The sequence below is a fragment of the Crocodylus siamensis genome, chromosome 7 (genome assembly GCF_052110815.1).
Source record: "Crocodylus siamensis isolate JL-2025a chromosome 7, ASM5211081v1, whole genome shotgun sequence".
Taxonomy (NCBI): domain Eukaryota; kingdom Metazoa; phylum Chordata; order Crocodylia; family Crocodylidae; genus Crocodylus; species Crocodylus siamensis.
Window position 1 is genome coordinate 8,653,165 of NC_143401.1, and position 22,365 is coordinate 8,675,529.

Below are 22,365 nucleotides of genomic sequence, written 5' to 3' on the forward strand. Positions count from 1 at the left end.
TATCCAGCTACAAACTGAATCATGACATTACATAATCCACCCCAACTAATTCAGAGGAATTGCACAACTTCCCAGAACCTAGTGAGCCTGACTGGCCAGTGGATGACTGTACAGCCAGACTGTGCTGGCTCTCACCAAATATACCCGATGCTTTGACGTGCAGGCCAAAATGTTCAAAAGCAGGTGTTACATTTTGAGTGCCCATCTGGTAACATCTGAGGCCTGATAGTCAGAACAGCTGACCACCTGCTACTGTTACAGATCCCAATGGGGTGTTTGATGCTCCTGAGCTGAGCAATGGGTGCCTTTGGACTCAAGAGTTTTTTGTCACTCTCCCTCCTTCACCCTAGACTTTGGCCTCTGCCATTGTCCTGTTAGATTCCCCAGAGCCAAACTATAATGCTTGAAAGGCGAGGCTGTGTGTGGGGATGGGCATACGCCTGAAGGTGCATCAGGGTTTGTGTCTGGAAATGCTGTGAGTATGCCTAGGTAAGGGTGTCTATGGGTTATGGCAGGTGTAGGGTGTCTGAGTACTGGAGGGTATGTGCAAGTGTTTCTTTGGGAAGCATTTGAGTATATAAATGTGTATGGATGCAGATGTCTGGCTTGGGAGAACAGAGAGCGATCCAGAGATCAGCACTCAAAGGTCAAGATTTTATCAGCTTGATTTCAACTAAGGGACCCCAAATGCCAAAGTGAGCCCTTCACTCAGCTCCAGTTGATTCTTGTTGCTTTGAAGTTTGGAGCTGAATTGATTTTTACACTGTGGTCTGAATTAAAGGACATGTAACCACATGGCCCACAACACAGGAACTTGCTGCACGGTCATGGAAAATGTCTGGCTGTCTCACCCTGGGAAGCAACTCCAGGAAAACAGCATGCCTCTCAGCTAGGAGGAAGGAAGAAAGGAGCTTGCCTAAAGCTTGACCTCAATATATCTAGTCCATGTCAATGGTATCAGTTTAGATGGCAGAAGCTGCACAATTTAGGTCTTTGTTCAGTTTATACACACCACAAATATAGGGGTGGTTTGGTCCCATCTTATTACAAAATTCAGCCTCAGAACCCCATTTTGAAGGTCTCCCAAATACCAAGGTGGCTGGGACAGTGCATTTGTTCTGGTCCATTTCCAGTGACAAGATGCTCACTCTTGTGAGCACTGAATGCCCTTTTTGCCACTCCAAAGTGGGGTCATGGCAATGGCAACTGGCAGTGAGGTATATCTGCTAGTGCCAGAATAGAGAGGACTGGGATGTCCCCATTGTGCTTAGCTACATGGGTGTGTGTGTGTGTGTGATTTGCAACTGAGCTTGGGAAATGAAACCCACGTTCCTGACAAGCCAATCTGCCTCCCCTCCCTCCACTTCTCTGCGTTTATATCAGTACATACAAAATTGGCCACTCAGCAAGTTGGAGTTAAAGTTATGCTTAGTTAACTATTCTGCTGCTTTCTCTTGCAGCCTTTTAGTGTGCTGATCAGGCGAGCTTAGAGATGGGGGAACGGGGAAAAAAAAAACCAGAAAGGAAAGAGAACGAGAAGCCCAGGGCTCCAAAGCAGCTGAGGTGTCAAAGACAAAGATTTAATGAATGTGCCTGCGGTTCACCTGAACAGATGAGCACAAGCTAGAAGGAAAGAACGAAGTAAATGGAAAAAAGAAAGGATCATTTTTCAGATTGGCAGCTCCCCTCGCAGACATCTTTTAACAAGAAAAAAAAGGACTCCCAGCCTCGCTTTTAAAGGGCCAGCATCGTTATTCTGTTTTGTGGCGGCAGGTAGGGTGTTCTGGTCCAACCAAATGTGTTACGTTGCTTTTCCAATGATGGGGTAGTAGATCTTGGGGTAATGGAGGGGTGTTAGCATTTCTGATTTTTCCTCTCTGGCACTTCGATCTCTTGGCCGATTATCCTCATTCCTTCACTGTCAGGGACATCTTAAGGGCAGAGAAGGTGGACTGAGCCCAACCCTTCTTGGGTCTGGTCAATCTACACATGAGCATCCACACCTTGATATCAAGATCCAGCAGCCCAACTCTCATAGCTTATGTAGTGCTCTTTGGTGATAACAACTGTAACAGGGGCAGAATTACGCCTCCCAGGATGGCCAGTATGCATCACAGCAGCCAGAGCTAAGAAACCACAGGCTAAAGAAGACTCATAGCCTCTGTGTGTCCAAGGACATATACACACTGGGCATATCTACACAAGACAATTACTGAACATTAGCCTAATAACACTGCACAGTAGCGTGTCACAGCAAAACCCATGCTAATAGCCTACTGCTCAGTGTTACCAAGCCGATGCACAGTAAGTGTCACTAAATAAACCATTTGCTGGTGCTACTGCACAGTAACTTTAGGTACTGGGCATTTAGTTAGCACTTTATTAAGGAAGCACTAAACTAAATGCGCAGCATCTAAGACGCATTAATGAAGGTATAAATGCACCCACTGACCAGTGGGTTGTACTTCTACTGCTGGTGAAGGAGGCAAGGTAGTCCGTAGCAGCAGCAGCCGAGTGAGCTGCTTCTGCAAGGAAAGGTTGATCAGGAGCTGTAACAGCTGAGGGAGAAAGGTAGCAGGTTTCTTTAGTTAGCTATTGTTAGAGCCCTCCGGGGGCTGTGGGGAATCACCCCTGAATCATTGGGGCAGGTGGGTTCATTGGACTCTGCTCTGAATGGAAATGAAGTGGGAGCCATCATGTGGCATCTGGACCCTGAGGTGGGAACAGTTCAGTTTTGAGGATGGGCAAGGGCTGAGGAAGAAGCTTTGCCTGTGGCTCAGGCTGGAGCACGTGCAGCGTTATTCTGGAATGAGATTCAACTCAATAACAGCAACCCCCAGCCAGGGGTGACTTCCAGACTCCAGGCCAGGGACCTCAATTTGGTTTGGGGCTGGGGGAGGACTCCAGAGGCATTTGCATTGAGGAATGTGTCTGGAAGTAGTTGCACAGCTGCATTTTAGAGAAAGATAGAAAGTCACCTGCAGAAACTGCCAGCGAGACCAGGCAAACCTGCTGCCTCATTTATCACAGTGCCCACAGATTCCGCTCCAAGACAGGAAAAATGGCAATAAATAGCCTGCCAGGACAGCTCTGCTGTATGCTGTGTATTTTCATAAGTACACCAGGTTTTCCAAAGGCTTTTGGTTCTTCACATAGCCAAAAAATTCAGTTGTAATTTGCATGTGCAGTGATGTGTGTAGATGTAACAAAACACACATGTTCTTGCAGCCAGATCCACACAGTGGAATACATCAGTTGCTGGGTACATACAGACATCGCTGCTGCCAGCTAAGTGCAGGTATTAAAGCAATGATGATTCTCAACTATAGCACCCTGGGGTGCCTTGAGATCAGGGGTGCTGCAGGATGCTGCACAATGTAGCACTGTTAGGTGTGCAAACATGATTCACAAGATATAGCCAAAGATTGCAAACAGGAAACCATAGGGTTAAAACCATTCTGACTTGTTGAGGTCTTGCTGCGTTCTTTGCAATGGAAAAAAGCTGCTCTATTATTTTTCTGTAGTCAAAAAAGTGTGAAAACTAAGAGCTGACATTCGCCAAGAGTGCTGTCGGTGTATTGAGGGGTGCCTGGAATCCATCAAGGAGTACCTTGAATCAAAAAACATTGAGAACCACCATTAGGTAGAAGCTTTCACTCCAGAATCACTGAAGCTAGCAAAATAGCCTACATTACACCCTGGTGTGTTACGAGTTTCCTGCATAAGCTATTGCTCTGGAGTGTAACACAGTCGCATGCTGTGACCTGGTCTCTGCCTTCACTGGACAGATCACAATGCTGTGTGTGCTCTGTATAGGAAGTAATATGGCTTGCACAGCTGCCTCCCACTTCTACAGGCTCCCATGGAATTCATACTTCATTCACATACAAAAAGACCTGCATATTCCCACAGGCACAGCCTCATCTTTTCTTGCACAAACGCACGTACGTGTATCCTGACAAGCAGACCCATTTGCGAGCGACATCAGCAATCCAACGTCTACACATAAACACAGCCATGCAGCTTGCCCTCAGAGACACATCTATGGCCCAAAAGCTGGTGCTGGGTTTTTTTATTCCTCCTGAAGACAAATGTGAGATGATGAGAGAGTTCCTGGTCACAAGTGCCCTTGCTACTTAGCAGGGGATGTCCCTCTCCCAGTGGCTCTTAGGAGATCCTTTTCCACCTTCTTTATAACCATTTCTCATAGATATCTTATTCTCTAATCAGTACCATATCCAAGTACTTGGCTATGATTTTTATCTGGATTTTCTCTTTCAGATGTCTAGAGGAAGCTATTTAATAAAACTATATTTAATGCAAAAGGTTCCAAGCCAGCAGTCGCCTTCCTTTTTTTCTGCTCATAATTCCAGCTGAGGCTACACAATGCAACTCAGGGAAGAGAGCAAAAGCAGCCAAAACCATCCTCAGAAATGCCTTGGTTTTGAGGGCAGTGAAACATCCAGGCACTGAAAGGTAAGAGTAGCACTTCCCATTCTTATGGAGTATTGCATCCTTAAAGACCCCAAGGCAAATGAGAAACCATGTTTACAGTGATCAGTTTATTCAGCTACCAAATTGCAGCCACCTCTGGTGTGCAGTGCAGTAACTCACTGCAGTGCTGTGTATCATAGTTTGGGCAAGGAACTGAGAATGAATCCTTTAGACATGGACCTATTCTCACTTCAAGCCTGGCCCTATTCCAGAAGTTAATCATAAATTGTTGAAGTTAGATATAAAGACCTGAATTGGCTGTTGTATCAAGGCATTGAGATATCAGCGTAAATTTGGACCCCAGAGCCGATTCTGTTGGACAGGTAAACGAAGACTTCCCACAAGGTTGCTGAATCTACATAGAACCGATCAGACATCAGAAAATCATCAGCCTGGAGAAAACATGTTCATGGCCATCTCTGAGAAAACTAATTACATACATATAAAGCTCAAGCAATCAGATCAGCAAATGACTTAAAAATATTTCCATAAAGGTACATGTATATTATGCATATATATCTTATATACCTACGTATGTAGATATATATCCATACATGTACAAATTACACACATATGTATGCATCTTGTAATGTTAAATATTCTGTGTTAGATTAACATAGATAAAAGAATACGCATGTGCACACACATTTTTACATATGTATACAGGCGTATATGTATATGTAAAGGTAAGTATCAAGTTGCTAACATAGAAGCGTTCATGCTAAATTTTAGAGTGGCCAAAACTGCCAATAAGCTTTTGAGAGAAATTTGTTCTTTTTAGATGTTCTTTTGCCTACATTTCTGAGGAAAATAATATATTTCAATAAAAAAACCAAACCCCTCGTTTCAGTTTCCTTGTTTCCTTTCCTCTCCCTTTTCCCATTTTGCTTATTTGCCCACGACAAAATGAGAGTGGGAATAGAAAGAGGAGCAACAACAAATGTTTAATTGATTTGGGGGAGGCTCTTTCAGCTTTTAATTCAAAAAGTGAAAAAATGTCAGGGGCATATATGTATATGAAAATGTGCCTTTTAAGAGAAAAAAGGATATTTTGAGATGAAAAGCCTTTGTCACGGACAATTGGACAACCTCTATGAAGTTCTGGAATTGTGAGCATGCCCAGTGCGAATGCCCAGACCATATCCTATACACTATATGGTATTACATAGACACATCTATACAGTGATCCATGGCTCTTTCCCTACAAGCTCCTGATCATAACATTGGCCGGCTACTTTCCTGTCATTGCAGTAGCACTGCATTGATGGTAACCTAATCTCCTCTGCTTTTTTTACCTATGGCATGTAGAGCAGAGGTTCCCAAACTTCTTATTGCGTCCCCTCTTCCATATTTACCAGCTGTCTGCATATCCCTACCAGCACACGTTTTATATTTTAACACCTTAAATTCCCATTATTCTCATCATGAAAATTAAATCTGCCATAATACATAATACAAACATAATTTCTCTTGCGTACCCCCCAGAGATGTCTTGCATACTCCCAGGGGAACCCCTGTTATAGAGTGTTCTTGGTGTTCTGGCAATTGGTCCTTATAGTTATAGATAAGGGTCTGAAATGGTGATTTTGATGACTCCTTTAGTTAATAATTGCCTGGAACCCAGAGGGCCGGACACAATGGCCTAGGAGGCCCCTTCTAGTTTAATTTCCCTGCGTACATCTCTCTGCTTAGATGGGTCCTGCCTGTATCCTGACAACATACCTCCATCCATACAGTCTAGATCTAGGTCATGTATATCAGGCAGTGTACCCATGTATATTGGGTACACACCATGTGCACACAATGTACACCCAGAGGGAGGGACCTGGGCATATTGAGATGCCTGAGTCAGCTCAGACTGAGCTGAGCGCTCACCCAATTAATGAAAAAATTCTGCGCCTCCTCTCCTGACAAACCCGACTCCCAAGTACTTATTCAACATTACAGATGAGGGAATGAGGCTGACGTGAGGCAGAAGATAACTAGCATTTCAAGTACTCAGGGCAGGTAAACACCTGCTTGCCATGCAGACCTCTGTGCTCCTTTCCAGTGATAATCAGCCCACACAGAATTACCTTGCCCAGAGGCACCCAAGCCAGTGAATGCCTTCCCATCCCGGAGAACTGCAGATACAGGCCACAAGGTCACTGCAGCTGAGCTGAGGAGGAACAAAGTCCAATCAGAACAGACTCACTCCACTTTAAACTCTTAGCTGGGTGTTTTGTATTCCAGGCTGGGCCCTGGAGCACACGTTCTGCGACAGGAGGTAATAAAACCTGTTTATTCTGGATGCTGGCAGAGTGGGGGCTCGTGTTTAACGTACAGAATTAAAGGGCTTGCAGCCAGAGCTGCACAACAGGTTCCACGCACCAGCTAACACCCCACGCACAAACCAAAAAATGGCTTTTAAGTGCACAAAAATTTCCCCCTGGCATTCAAGCAAAATTGCACCGGTGCAAGTGAGCTTTGATATCGCTGTTTCCATTTGGGGTTTGGGCAGCAGCTGGTTCCCTTTCACACTTTGTACCCACTTGGCGTGGAAGCCAATGGCTGCACAGGTCCAGAACAGTGATGAATTTGTGTTTGTCTTTATGCCAGCTCGGAGCAATCTGGGCCTGCTGAGAACTGGTGTCCATGAAGCCACAAAAACCAGCAAAGAGAAATCCAGCCTCAGTGCTTGCTTCTGCCTGATATGAACAAGACTCCAGGCTCATCCTGGCCTATTCTTCATTCTACCCAGTCGTTTTAACTTGGTGCCTATTTCCATTTCATGTGGGTGTTAGCACGGAGAGAGTTACGCCATGGGTGCGAATGCACCCCCTGTGCTGTAATTTGGAGAGGATGGACGGTCCAAGGCAAGTGATCTTGCCTACAGGAAGGGGGCTGGTAGCACAGCGAGGACCCACTTAGCAGATGTACATCATGATGCTAGCACCCACCTTGCCTATATGCCAACTGATGCCAATAAGAAAGGTGCCCATTAGCTAGTTCCATTCAGAGCACTAGAGGTGCCCATCCGCTGGTTAAATTTCTCCCCTCCCTATAAGTCACCCCCATTCTGGGTCTCAAAGCAACATGATGGCCAAGACCCCATGTGCAAATGTCCGCCTCTCCTCCTGCTTTGCTTTTGCACGGCCCGAGCATTGTTTCCTCAGTCTGTGCTGAGAGCGGCATATGGCTGCCACAATTAAGGCTATCTAGGTTTCTGTTTAGCTGCGGGACAACGTTGCTGAACACAGGACTTTGATCTTATTTCCTAAGAGTTTTTTTCTTTCCCTTTTCATGTGTGTTTTTCCCCATTTTTTGTCTCATTACTCAGGTGAATGCTGATGTTCCTGAAGGCGCCCAGAGCCAGGCCCATCGCTCCGGTCCAATCCAGGATGCTGAGGTCCCGGTTACCTCCCCCCGTTTACCTACCCCCGCGACAACCTCAGCCACTGTAACCTGGAGGCATGGGATGAGATATAATTTGGTCTGTGAGCAAGTTTGTTTGTGGGCCTCTCCTGAGCAAAGGCTGCCAATTATATTCAATGTGCTGAACTCTGTCAGATTAGTTCTTGTCATTGAAAAGAGGAGGGTGCTTTTTTCCCCCCTTTTCTACTTTAATAGCATTTCAGAGGGACCCTAAAGACGGAGTTTGGGGGATGGTGGTGAATGCTGCTTGCAGGCATCCTTCATGTTTCTCTCCTTTCCCATGCAACCTCCCCCAGACCCTCATCCCCTCACAGATCTCATGCATGACATGCATGCAGCTATTTTGAATGCGTGACTGATACATGTGCACACCACTGTTCTTTATGGAACGCAGTCAGTGCCACTCGACTCCTTGTCCTAAACCAGTCATTCCCAACCAGGTTCCTGTGGCACCCTGGTGTTCAGTGAGAGCCTTTTCAACATGCTGCGGGCGCTGCGCAATCTCAGCACTGTTAGGTGTGCAAATGCTGACACGTGATTCACAAGATAAACCCAGAGATTTCAAATAGGACTCCACCGTGTAAAAAGCATCCGGACTTTTTGTGGCCTTTCCGAGTTCCCTGCAACAGAAAGGGGGCCCTATTATTTTTCTGTCATCAAAAAACAAGTGAAAATAGTTTTTGAAATGGGGTGCCACTAAATTCTGTTAGAGCTATAGAGAGGGGCCTCGAGTCTGAAAAGGTTGAGAACCGTTGTCCTAAACCCTCCATTGCTTGCAGAGGGTCTCCTTTAGCTCAAGCAATAGCAGGTTGGACTTGGGCGGAGGGAAGACCTGAGCTCTTTCCACGGTGTCACTACAAACTTCATTGTGGCCAGAGTATACAGCACGGTGACAGTTAAGATTGGAGTTTTACAGTACAGCTGCAGATTAAATGCATCATCTTTCCCCTTTGATATAAGATGTGACCTGTGCCCAGATATATCTGAACTAGACTCTGCTTTCTAAATGATCCGGGTTTGATGTTCATGCCAAATATAGGAAAAAAGGCCACCAAATTGACCTATCCATTCCTTCCAGGTACAGCGCACACACCAACTGCAGATGCTTCCTCAGCCTGACAAAGGGTATTTATACCTGAAAGCTTGCAAAGAGGACTCTTTCCAACTATTTGAGCTGGTCTAATGAAAGATATCAGATTTATCTTGTCTGCCTGTGTCCTTAGACCAACACGGCTACAACCGACACCTCCAAATTGACCTCACTTTTACAGCGCACGTATCCTCAGGTGACAGTTTCCTTGGCCTTGTTGTCGTAATTAGAGATGTGTTTCAGCTGTTGAAGGGAGACAGCTTTTGCTGGATGTTGGGGAGTGCATTGCTGGAAACCATATAAATTTCGGGGAGGCACAGAACAAATGCTGTGCTTGGAAAGGAGTCAATGCAAGGCATCAGGATATGACTGAGGGAGGAATCCAGGCCTAGGTGAGAGGCAGGAGGGTCTAGGCTTGAGGGCATTGAAATCAACAGCCTAGAAGAGTTAGGGGATGGGTGGACAAACCATTCACCATAAAGTAGCAGCTGAAGCTAAACTGTGGTCATGTCCTCCTCTTCTAGTGGGGACCAAGCTACTGCAGTTTAGCTTTTCTTCTCTTGTAGGGTAAAGGCAGGCACACAGGCAGTTACCAGAGAGCAGGTGATGTGTGTGGCCTTGGGTGGGTGGCTTCATCTCTGGTTGCCTTTATTTATCTCCCTGTAGAAAGGCAGCTAATAACACCTACGTAAATGAGGGGGCATAGGAAGGGACAGAGAAATAAGGATTTATTAAGCCACTTTGTCCTTCATAGCACCTGCAAACCTCACAATCCCATAACATATATGATATATTCTCAGGACTACTCTTCTACCCATCATGGGTGTTATTATTATTGGCCCATTTTTCACAACTTGTCTGTGAGGCAGGGCAGAGCTCTTATCCCCATTTTACAGATGGAAAGCTGAGGCATAGAGAGGTAAAGGAATGGGAGGTGAGATGGGGACGTGACCTCCCTGATCTCCCAAGACCTATGCTGCTGTCCTACTTGCTGGACCATCCTTCATCTCTTCTTCCAAAACAGTGTCCATCAGCAATGGGAAATGGCAACTTTTTGAATGCGAAGAACAATTAGGATTTTCCCAGTTGTTAGAGCGTTCCATTTTTAAAGACTCCCTGAGCTAAGTTAACCACATTCATTAATTATCAGAAATTGCCTAAGAGCTTTGCAGGTTTCAAGTCCTCCCCCTCTGCATTCAAGTTGTGACGTTTTCTTGTGTCTCGGTACAGTTCCCAGTGAAACTGCATGCGTGGGATTAACCTCCCTGGGAAGTCATGTCTTGTAGACTCAAGAATGTGAACCTCTGATGCCTGAGCAGAAAAAGCTGTGTCTGTTAGTACAAAGTCAGTAGCCAACAAATACAGTTTTGTGCAGGCCAGCTCTTGAGAGATGCCACCATGCAATCCTGGGTTACTCTCTTGACCAACTTCATTGTTATCAGACTAATTATTTGGATGACTAACACCATGGGACCCTCGCCGTGGACCTGTGCCCCATCACGCTAGGCCCTGCAAACTTTACAAAGGTTAGCAGCCTTCAGTTGGAGGATGACTACTCACAGGCAATGAGATAAGTGTTTCTGACATACTTAAGCCAAAGGAGGACAATGCACAATTTTGGCATGTGAACGGTACTTGGCATTGAGCCAGGAAATCAAAGCCCCCTGCCCCAAATTCTTCTCTCTTTAAATATTAGAATTCCCTCCTTAAACAGGCCAGGCATTCATGCAGCCATAATCTCTAAGAAGACCAAGCTCTGATTAAAACTCTAGTATCGAGTGAGGCGTAATCCTTGCCACCTCGGGGCCATTTTATTATTTTTTTAGCCATTAGAAACTGTTTTCTCTAAATGAAATAAAGAAAGGAGAAGGAGATAACAAAACTCATTGCTTTTTCATATATATATATATATACACACACACATACACGAAAGAAGGAAGAAAAATTTTACATTTAAAAAAAGTTAATAAATGGCCAGGCCCCAACAGATGGGTGTGTATGTGCGGAATTTGCATTTTTCAGATTAACATGCACGAGCGAAGATAGAAAACGCACTTGCCCCTGGGGAAATAATTTGAGAAATCTTTGCATATTTTATTTAAAAGCATGCCGCGTTAGGCAGGGTAATAATGCAGAGCACTGGTGATTAGGTTAGGCCTGGAGGGATCGCAGCCTGGGACTCTCCCTCCCTCTCTCTCATCCTTCCTTCCAACCCCCACCCCCTCCTTCCTTGTTTGACTCCCCCAGCCAGGCTGGCTGAAGAACTATTAGACATGGTATAGATATTCCCATGGTTTAACACACATCCCTGCTAGTGAGTATGGCCATGGGCTCTACCTAAGGCCCCTTCCAACTCCTAATGGAGGATGTAGGTGGGGGAAATACAGGGTCCTTCTATATGGAGAAGACAACTTTTGTCCCTTTGCAGAGAGGTCAATGCAAGGCACAGCCACTACTTTTACCCCACATCAGCCCAGATTTAAATAGTGCTTAAGTCTTAAAATGGGGCTTCAAATGAGCCTAGACTTCATGCCGACCTCTGCTCCATGGCTATTTCACCCTTGTGTGAATGTTACATTCGGTGCCCAACTCTAGCCCAAAATAAGTGACCTAGGAATCCCTTCCTGTGCTTTAAGCTCACCATCATCACCAGTGGGGAGGCCAGCTGAAATCAACAGGACTGACCCCAAGCCCTTGGGAGTTCCCAAGAGCTCATCTCGGCCTCTCAGCAGTCTTCAGCAGGGAGGGGAACCTGGCACTGCTCCTTGGGAGAAGCTGAACTGCATGTACCATTCATAGATCGTGGGGCTGGAAGGGACCTCGGAAAATCATCAGGTCCAGCCCCCTGCACCAAGCAGGAAAGATAACTGAGGGTCAAGTGACCCCAGCAAGGTGACTGTCTAGTCTCCTCTTGAAGATCTCCAGGGTAGGCGACTGCACCACCTCTGCAGGGAGCTTATTCCACAGTTTTTCCTAATGTTGAGTCTGAAATGGTCTTCCAGGAGTTTGTGGCCATTACTCCTGGTTTTCCCCTCAGGTGCCCTGGTGAATAGTTGCTCACTGAGCCCTTGATATACTCCCCTGATGCAGTGGTCAGCTACTACCAGGTCCCCTCTCAGCCTTCTTTCCCCCAGGCTGAAGAGTCCCTGGTCCCTCAGCCTTTCCTCGTCTGGCTTGCTTTTTAAGACTCTGATCATACGGCTGGCTCTTCCTTGGACTCTCTCAAGCTTGTCCATGTCCTTATTAAAGTGCGATGCCCAGAACGGGATGCAGTCTTCCAGCTGGGGTCTCACCAGGGCTGAGTAGAGCGGAAGAATCACCTCCTTGGCTTTGCTGGAGATGCATTGGTTGATGCATGCCAGAGTATTGTTTGCCCTGCTGGCTACAGTGTCGCACCACCGGCTCATATTCATACTGTGGTCTATTATTACCCGCAAGTCCCTTTCAGTCGTGTTGCTGGCCAGTTGGCACTGCCAAGCCTGTAGGTGTGTTGGGGGTTACTCGTCCCGAGGTGGAGCACTTTACATTTCTCAGTGTTGAACTTCATCAGGTTCCGATCCATCCAGCTCGCCAGCCTGTCTAGGTCTGTCTGCATCACTCTGTAGCCTATCTTCAGGTGTGACCATGCTCCCCCATAACTTGGTGTTGTCCACGAACTTGGCCAGTGAGCTTTTCCCCCCCACAACCAAACCTTTAATAAAGATGTTGAAAAGTACTGGACCAAGCACCAACCCCTGTGGGACACCACTGCCAGGATGACACAGATCCATTCACAACGACTCTCTCGGTCCTTTCCTGTAGCCAGTTTCTCACCCACATGGCTGTCTCTGAGTTAAGCCCTCAATCCTCCAATTTTCTCATGAGGACATTGTGGGATACTAGATCAAAGCCCTTTTGGAAGTCAAGATATACAATGTCTGTCTTGTGGTCATAGAAGGAGATGAGGTTGGTAAGGCAAGACCTGCCCGCGACGAAGCCATGCTGGCTGTCATTCAGGATCCTACCTTCTGCAAGCTTATTGCAGGTAGACTCCTTGACAAACTTTTCTAGGCTTTTCCCTAGGATGGAAATTAGGCTGATTGTCCTATAGTTACCCAGGGCCTCCCTCGTGCCCTTCTTGGGGATGGGCACAACATCGGCCCTCTTCCAGTCCTCAGGGACTTCTCCAGAGCGCCGTGAGTTGTGGAAGAATTTCACCAGGGGCTTCGCAATGACTTCATCCAGCTCCTTCAGCACTCTCAGATGAAGATTGTCTGGTCCTGCTGACTTGTATATGTCTAATTTTTTTAACTGGTCATTCACCAATTCAATGGCAATAGTAGGAAGGCAATTATTCCTACCGTGCTCATCCTGTACTCCATCTGGCATGGTTGTCCCCTTGATCCGGTGAAAGACAGAGGTGAAGTAGTCATTCAGGAGTTCAGGTTTCTCCTGGGTACTGGTAACCAGGTCTCCTGAGTTGTTGAGCAGTGGCCCCACACTCCCATTTGTTTTCCACCTGTTCCCTATGTGCCTAAAGAAAGACTTCTTGTCCTTGATTCCTGTTATGATGCAGGTGGCAAATTTACACCTGAGTGGTTACTGCACAATAATGCATGTGTAGACACCTTACTGTGCAGTAGCCCTGTGTGTGTGGACTGACTTGGGATTAATTTTAGTCCAAAGTCAGTCCACACACAGCATTACTACACTGTAACGCCTGCAAGTGTAGACACCAGTGTAAAAACCACTTACTGCGCAGTAAATTACTACACAGTAAATGCATATGTAGACATGCCAAGTGAAGCACATGAAGGTCAGAACAAACCCCTTAGGCATTCCTTAGAAGAGGCTAGAGAGGTCAGAGTTTCAGCCTTTGGATGGAGCATTTGTAGTAGACTGATCTTGATATAACAACCCTCAAAATGTCCCAGATAGTCACCATCACCAGTTACTGCTTTGCCCCTGTCTTCCTGCCCCTGTTTTATCAGCATTATCAGTCATTACTCCTTTGGTAAGCAGTGTTGCTGTGTCAGGTGCTGTATGGAGCGTGGAGACACACTCATATCCCAAGCTGCTTGCAAGACAAAGCAGTCAGGGCAACACCGGCTGTCACCTAGGAGCTTTCAAGGCTGTGTGGGAGTAAAAGGGAACATCAGTAGCTGAAATTAATTTTAAAGCAATTTAGTGGAAGCCCCCATGTAGACACTCATGCTTCGGCATAAGCATGGCTCCCTCCTGCTTAGCATAAACTGATTCCTCAGCAGCTAATCACAGGTTTCACTAGTTAGCCTGGCACAACTTTCTTAGGTAAAGCAGGCTGGAGGCTTTAGGACTGGTTCTCTGTTGCTTCGCCCATGTTTTGTTGTTCTTGTGCAGTGACCACTGATGGGGCAAATATGGACCATCAAGCAGCAGGGGAATGATAGGAAAGATGCTGTTTGCTATTGGAGGCCAATTACCCATCCCTTGCACGGTGCATGGAGGAAACATCTTCAAGATGATGACCTCTATTTCCCCAGTTATCCAGAAAAGCAAAGCTCTGCTGGGGGGGATATAAAGACACATTCAAAGTAGAGAACAGAAGACAGTCTTAGTCCCCGTTCTGTAGGCTAGTTGCACACCTGGGATTGACTTCCAGGTCTAACTTATCCTATTCTCCTTTGCCGTTATGCAGAAAGATGACTTGAAGCTTGGCTGATGCAGAGGTCAGAGAAATGCATCATTTATATGTCTAGAGAGGAAATAAACAATAATTTAGCTCTGATGTACCTGGATCTACCTTTGAGACACAAAACGGACACCAAAGCACCAGAGAAGCTGACAACAGCTGTACCAGGATGCTCCTTTCCCAAGGTGAGGCATCCATTTTTACTTATACATGGTGCTCTCTGTATACTTCTGAATGTCTCAAATTTTTCTGAGCACCCTGCTTCAATGATAGCTTTGTGACAGGCTGTCCCACAGTTTATGTTGTGTGTAAGGAGCTATTTCACTTCTAAAGGGGCTGCTTTTCAGTGTCATTGAGCGGTCTCTTGCTTCTAGAGGGAAATGTCCACATAATATACCACCCTTTGATTTGTGGGGGAAAGACAGTTTAGTGTTTAAAGCACTGAACTAGAACTGTGGGTAAGTGATTTCAACTCCAGTCGCTAATGCACATGTCCTGTGTGTCACTAAACCACGCTGTGCCTCAGTTTCTTCACCGATAAAAAGGGGGTGTCATTGGCCCTTCAGATTTGAGGCTGGGCCAGCCAATACATTAAAGGCCAGTCCACCATCTCAGCCTGAGGAAACATATATCAGAGAGTTCTTGCAAGCAAAGTCCAAGGGAATTAGGGGACATAGGTACACAAATCCTGTAGGTCTCTTTGGCAACTCCAGCCACAAAGTTCAGCTCTCAAACTCCAGCCTCCCATTCCCGCAGGAAGATGAATCACAGAGGGAGCTGGGCTATCGTTAAAGCATTTGGATCATCTTGCCCCCTTTTGAAGTCAGGTAATAAATCAAGGATCATCCCTTAAAATGCGTCCCAGCTTTGAAATGTTTTGCGCAGAATATGTTTAAAAAACACACAGCCCTTTGTTGTGGGGACTCAGGCAGCTTAAAAAAAATGGCACGATCTCTCATAAACTGCTTCCTCTGTCCCCCTAAGAGCCCCACTTAGTGCTTTTATAGATCTTTAGAGCCTTTAATCCATAGATCTGAAAGCACTTGACAAAGGTGTTTATGTCTCCCCATCCCACAGAGGGCAAACTGCAGGACAAGAAGGAGGCATGAGATGCCCAAGGTCACAGATAAAGTCAGTGGCAGAGCTGAAACAAGCGGCTAGTAGGCAGTCTGCTCCCCGGACCACCCAAGAAGGGTCCGGAGTCCTGCGTTCTCACGCCCACTCCATTTGCCATTAGCCCAGAGTGTAGCTCTGAGGTTTTTTCCCCCAGCCCTGTGCCTCAGCTTTCCCAGACCCAAAAAGGGGGATCATGGTACCTACTTAACCCCCTGTCCTGTGTCCCTGCACGCCCTGCTAAAGCATCGGGGTGGGGGGATGAAATCCTCTCTCCAAGTACCTATGCCCTGTTCTGAAGTGGGCCCTGGCTAGCAGCTCTTCAGAGAAGCTCCTGGCTTGGCCCTGCACCACAACCCAAACTGGTTAGAGCTTATGGAGGAGAGAGGGATCTCCCCAGAGCCAGGCCGCATGGCACATGGGGGAGAACTAGACTCCCCAGCTCCCGCTGCCCCAGCCCGTTCTGCACAGCAGAAGCAAACTGATCTGCTGTATCTCTGGGACCCAGAGGAGGAGGAGGAGGCAGGAGCTTTGGGCATACCTGGCTGGTCTAGAAATGACACTGGGAAAAATACTTTATTCCCGAGAGAAGTCTTGTACATCCCCATTTGGCATAGGCCTGACGTTCCACCCAGGGAGCTTCTTTCCTCGTAATACCCACAGCATCTCACATTTATAGAGCAACTTTCAGCCTCAAAAGCGATTTGTGCCTATCTCCCTGGGACAAGGCTGAAACACAGTTGCCTCTGGGGTTGGGGGCAGCAAAGAAACCTGCTAACCCAACCTAAGAGGATATGAAAAAAATGCAGTTCTACTCTTCTGAGGACAAAAAAACGATCATCAGATTCTTAGTGTCCAAAAAGGACATCAGGAGGCATGGGTTTGTCCGAAAGACTCTCACCCAGAAGATAACATATCTATTTTGAAAGTCTGTATTGACTTTGCAGAGGTTTAAATGGATGATTCGAAGCTGCAAACAGCACTGCAGAGCAGTCTGAGCTGTGCCTCCGCAGCAGAAACAGGAAGTGCAAGAAATGAACCAGCAAGGTGAGCTGACGCACGTTTCAGGCCGTGTCTTTCTTCCCCTCCCCTGATTTACAGCTATCTAATTAATGCATTGCTGATACTAAAACCCAGCATGAGATACTGAGAAGGAGCTTCTGTGGACAACATGAGGCCACTTATATCATAGGCAAGAGATATAGGCCTGACAGCAACATACCATGAAGCTCCTGTTAACACCAGTGCTGGGATGCTAGGTTAAAAACTACAATCCAGCTGCATGGCCAAGTGGCAGCAGCTGTGCAGCTTACAGGGGGCATTGACTGGCCTAGGAGGGAAGGGAGAAATATAAATAGGAGGCACAGAGGCTGCATCAAGCTTTTGTTGATGAAGCCATAGTACCCAGGCAGTAGGGGTTGAGCTGCTCTCTGGAGCAGGCTAGGCATGGGGAAGAAGCAGAGGGATGGCTGTGATCACTATGTCTTGCAGATGCTAATCTCCGTGGAGGACTGGCAGCTCTGCCAGACTTAGGTGTTTGTGGAGGAAGCTGCCACCTGCCAATTCCTAGAGTGTCTCTCACTTTCTCAGGCAGCTTTGGTTAGGCAGTTCAGGGGCATTTAATCTCATCCATGCACATCAGGCAAGGTTATTCTGGCTTTGCAGTTCTATAAGGATGGTAGAAGTTGGAGCACAGTGAGTGGCCTCAGCTGCTCAACAGGATGAGTCTACCTTGCTGCATTATTAGCATTCATTTGTATTATCATAGTAGGAGAGGCCTCTTTCTTCATTGGACTGTTCAAAGACCTAAAAGGCCTCTGTCCTGAGGAGTATGCAATCTAAATAGGATGCACAGAGGATTATCTGGATGCTGCCAGTAGGAGTTAGAGGCACGATGAGATGAAGTGACTTTGATAACAGGCACCTTGCTATGCAGCAAATACCTTGCAGATTAAAAAATAATGGGGCTTTTATTTTCATTCTGGCTTTTGAGCTTCTTGGGATCATGTTTACTCACTCTCCCAGGAGGCTAAAGTATTTTTTAGGTGGAAGCTGAGGTTCTGCTGTAGTAATGACACCCCAGGAGCTGGGGGTGGCGATGCAACACCCCAGTCTGTAGTAACACAGAGCAAACTTGGTCTCTGAAATCTCAGTCCAGTGCTCTTGCCCCACAATCGCCCTCTTCCTTTAACCTGCACCCTGGTACCATTGAGTCGGAGGCTCAGCATGCACATCTTTCAAGCACCCCTCATCACACCAAGCAGCTCTAGCTTTCCCACTGGCCTGCGTTGCCAAACTCTTCAATCAGTACCCTGCACCATGCTTTGATGCTGCACCCCCTACTACACCACCCTATCGGGTCTGGGCCTGGGTTTATACATGGGGCAGCTTCTGTTAGCTCCAGATTCTACTTTCTAAAGAATAGGAGAGGGGGAGGAGGATAAATCCTTCCCCCTGGCAAAATCCAGGAACTCAGAAAGCCCCTGCTCTTTCCTCCAGCTTTGAAATCTGAAACAGAGCAGTGGAGAACAACACTTAAGCCAGGCTCTCTCCCTGTCTGTTTCCATTATTAATAAACTTTGAAGGGCTCCCTTCTGTCCTTAATGAGATTAGTGTTATTTTCATGCATTGCTGCAGGGCAAAGGACTGAAAAAGTGGCTGATCTGTAAACTAAAGGGTGCTAATCTATAGAGGGTGGGTCCCCCCATCCCCATAGCCTGGAGGCATCAGGGTTTGGGCCGAGAGTAATCAATTAAAAGAGGGGATTAGGAGCGCCTTGGTCACTTCTATATTGAGGTCACTCTAACACACTTCTGAAAACAAACAGCCAGAAGGCCGCTCAGGGTGCCTGTGTGCTAGCAGGCTGCCAGGGATGTGAGAGGTGACGGCTATTCATCAGGAGGGGGATTCCGGTTTTGACATTTAAGTGCTTAAAAGAAAAATCTTAATCGCCTGGCCCCTGCTTAGATTGGGAATCAACGGGTAGGTGGGGAAAGAAATCTGTTGTTAATACACTCATAGCCCCAATTTGCTCAGCAGTTTGGGTCTGGGCTTTTTAAACCGTTTTTAACTGAAAGCACAGCTTTTATTTATTTATTTTTTTGGAGCTTATTTCAGACTTCTTGAGGGGCTAAAAAAATTGGGAGGAAAAAAGGATTGAATGCAGGGATCGAACCAACTGTACTGTGTGTGTAGATCCAGGGCAAGTGGAAAAGACCTCCAAGACAGCTATATCTGTCACAGACTGCAAGTCCTTTTAACTAAAAACAATGTTTAAGAAATGCATAAAATCCCCCTCTCCCTCCCCTATGCACTCTGGCTCTAATAGGGGCTCTGCATTTCTCATGGAGTTTGCAGCTCTTTCAAACTTTTCTCTTAATAAGTTCTAACGAGCTCAGACACATTCTCTGGTTCTTTCACTCCCCTGAGAATCAGCATCTGAACTTGGGGTGGTTTGCCTCTTGCTATTCCCTCCTGTGAAATGGGCTCAGTAATCCCTGCCACGTTTTCCCCGCCGGCTCTTGTTTAATTTCCAGCCCCTTCAACCCCCATTCTAAACTGTCCTGTCTTTGGGGAGGGAGGCAGCAATTCACTTGGCAATAACTACATGCTCTATACAGAGAACTCAGTGGCGGTTACTGGTTAGCCACGTTAAAGTGTGTAGAGAGCAGGAGCCTTAGCGTACCCTGGGACAGATGTCAGAAGGGCTGCATATATGGGATGCATCCGTGGCTGGGGATGATCCAGGTGGCTAAGGGGAGAGTCAAGGCCCAAAGCTGTCTTTTTGCTCCTTTTTGTGGCATCGCTTCATCATTGCATGACTCCTGTTGCTCTGTCGTTAAACTCCTCTCAAGCTCCTGTTGACTTCAGCAGGTGGTGAGTAAGGTTATAATGTGCTTGACAAAAAAGTTCATTGTAATAAACCTCATGTAGGATTTAGGGTTCATAGAAGCAGTTAATTTGACCGCCCCAAGGCCTTTCTTTACCTAGGGATCTGTTGCAGGGTAAGCTTCCCTATCCATCCATGACCCTGTCACTGTGCCTCACCTCTGCCTTATGGGCTCGGAGGGGAATTCAGTGTCCACAGCCCCTTCAGTTGAGCTCTCTCCGGAGGGGCCAATGAGCTGTTCATTTGGTGCCAGGCACATGATGGTTTATATGATGTGGACAATGGGAATTGTGTTGAGACCCTTTCAACTCCTGTCGTGTAGGACTTGGACCTGGGCTGATGGTAGTGCCTTGGAGGGAAATTGTAATCAAATTTTTAACAAAAACAAAAGAAATTGGAAGACTTTCTAAAATTAGGATGGGCAGGTATGGTTGCTGCTTGCAACAGCTAAATCTGTTCTTAAAATGTTCTAGCCACTTGCTTGATATATCTCACTGCCGGGGAGAATTTCCACCTCGGCTTTCCTCCATTTCTGACCCAAGGCAGCTACATGGTCTTCTTGGTCCACCTCGAATAACCCATCTCCCTTTTTTGCTTCCTTACACCCTGCCGACATTTGTCACAGGTTAGTAGCATGTCCCACTGGTCCATAGCTACATCTGCAAAACCAGACAGAACCACACAGTATTACTGACACCATGCACTCAAAAGCCATGAATCGGAGCCGCTCACAAACCACGAGATGGACTTAAAGTTCAGGAAAGCCTCCTCCATCTGAATTCTTGGGTGATTTTTATTTACAGTCTGGAGATTTTTAAGCTTACAAGCTAAGGGTTGGGTTTGGCTTTTCACTTGTAGCCATGAAGACAAGTAACGGTGAAAAGCCGAGATTCTCACATAAACAGGCGCCTCCAGAAAACTACCGAACTTCACAGGAGCCGGTGACCCACATCCTGTTCAACACCAAGTATATGTTCCAGTCATTCCCTTTCCATTATTTCTCCTGTCTGCCCAACTCCCAAGTCAAATGCCAGGCATAGGCACCTGCAACCCTGTCCTGTGGGGAACATCACCCCTGGGCTGAAAGTAATCAATTAAAAGCGGGGATTAGAAGTGGGATGGGATGGATGACCCTAAAGATCTCTCACAGTCAGGATGCTGGGCTCTTTGTACCACAGCAGAGGAAGGAGCCCTGCAGGACCCCTCTTCCACCCATTTCTGCCCTGAGTCTGCCAGCAGCCTGGGTCACTGAGCCAACCCCATCTCCACTGCTCTTTCACTGCTCCTTTCCACTGGTCCATTTGGGGCTGGACCCAACGATCTTGCGAGGTCCCTTCCAGCCCTAACGTCTATGAAATCTATGAATTCACTGAAGACTCCTGCCAGGGACAGTCTTCTCCTTTTCTCTTTTTGAATGTCTCTATCGGTAGCATTGCTGCTGACCTGAATCGGTGGCAGTCTTGGGTATATGTGTCCCCAGTTAACCCAGCGACTGAAGGAGGAAAGAAAAGGGCCCCACAGGGACTTGTGGTAGCTAGGTGCTATTGAAAAAAAAGACACGATGAGAGGGGCTGAGGGCAAGGCACTAGCCTGCCATGGATTCTGCCGGTGTCTTTCAGCAGGTCACCGAAACATTTTGGCCTCTGTTCCCTGGTGGTGAAATGCAGGTAATGAGCCTGGCTTTGTCCGTATCTATTTAGACTGCAAAAACCCTTTGGAGAAGGCGGCACCCGGCGTCTCTTACTCTCTGTGAGTACAGCACCCAGCACATGGGAAGGCCCACCCTTCATGGCATCTTCTGCTGCTTCAGAACCAATAAAGCGACCGACAGTGCGTGCAGCCCAGGAGCCTTGTGCTCTCCTGCCCGGTGTGCCAGGCTGTGAAGGAGGCGCGTGCGGCAGCAGAGCTGGAGATGAAGTGGTGCCCATTCACAGGGCCCTGGTTATCACGTGCGGAAGTGGCACGATTGACTTGCATTAACGCTCATCTGCTCTGACTTGTGGCAACACAGCTTAGCGCAGAGGCCGTGAGGCACAGAGGTCAGGCAGGATGTGTCGCCCTGTGAAGGCTGCGGTGGCGATGTGTCCTTCTGACACCCAGCAATGCCAAAGTTGTGTTTGCTTCCCCCCCTTCCCTCTGCTGCCGTGGAAGGATTTTTGAGGCCACATCCACGTGCAAAGAAGGATGTCAATTTGTTTTTATTGCAAGCCCGTTGTCTGTCTTGGCGATAGTTATGGGGCGCTAAACGGATTAGCAGCCCCTGCCGTCTTCTCTGTGCTGAACCTTGGTATGGCTTCTTGCTCCAGGAGATAACACAGAAGTAATAACACAGAAGAAGCAGAGGCTGTGAAAATGCTTTAGCTTTAATTTAAGGTTGACTTTAAAGAAAGGACAGCCCACGATGCTGCGTCCTCACGCTAATGAGGAAAGAGTTGTTCTTCTTCAAGGGCACTGATTAGTGAGTGAGCCCAGTGCATGAGACTGGACTCGGGGCAAACCCCCATTTCCAGAGAAAGGAGATGGGCAAATTCCAAGAAAACCCCGTATACTTGATATTTCCATCCCCCCTCCCCCAGCTTGCCCCAAGCTACTGCTGATGGACTTTGCTGATCTGGACGTTGCTGATCTATGCTATAGTTCCAGGTCTGCCACATGCTCCCCATGCGACCTTGGACACAGCCATGCCTCGGTGAAATGGGGAGAACAACCCATCCT

At 47.0% G+C, this 22,365-nt stretch overlaps 1 long non-coding RNA gene across 1 annotated transcript; it reads left to right on the forward strand.

Moving 5' to 3' along the window:
• The first annotated feature begins 1,550 nt into the window (after nt 1-1,550).
• LOC149859448 (uncharacterized) lies at nt 1,551-8,008 on the forward strand. Its single transcript, XR_016443674.1, has 3 exons — nt 1,551-1,773; nt 4,282-4,476; nt 7,814-8,008. It is a non-coding gene; the product is annotated as an uncharacterized LOC149859448 (long non-coding RNA).
• The last annotated feature ends 14,357 nt before the right edge of the window (nt 8,009-22,365 follow it).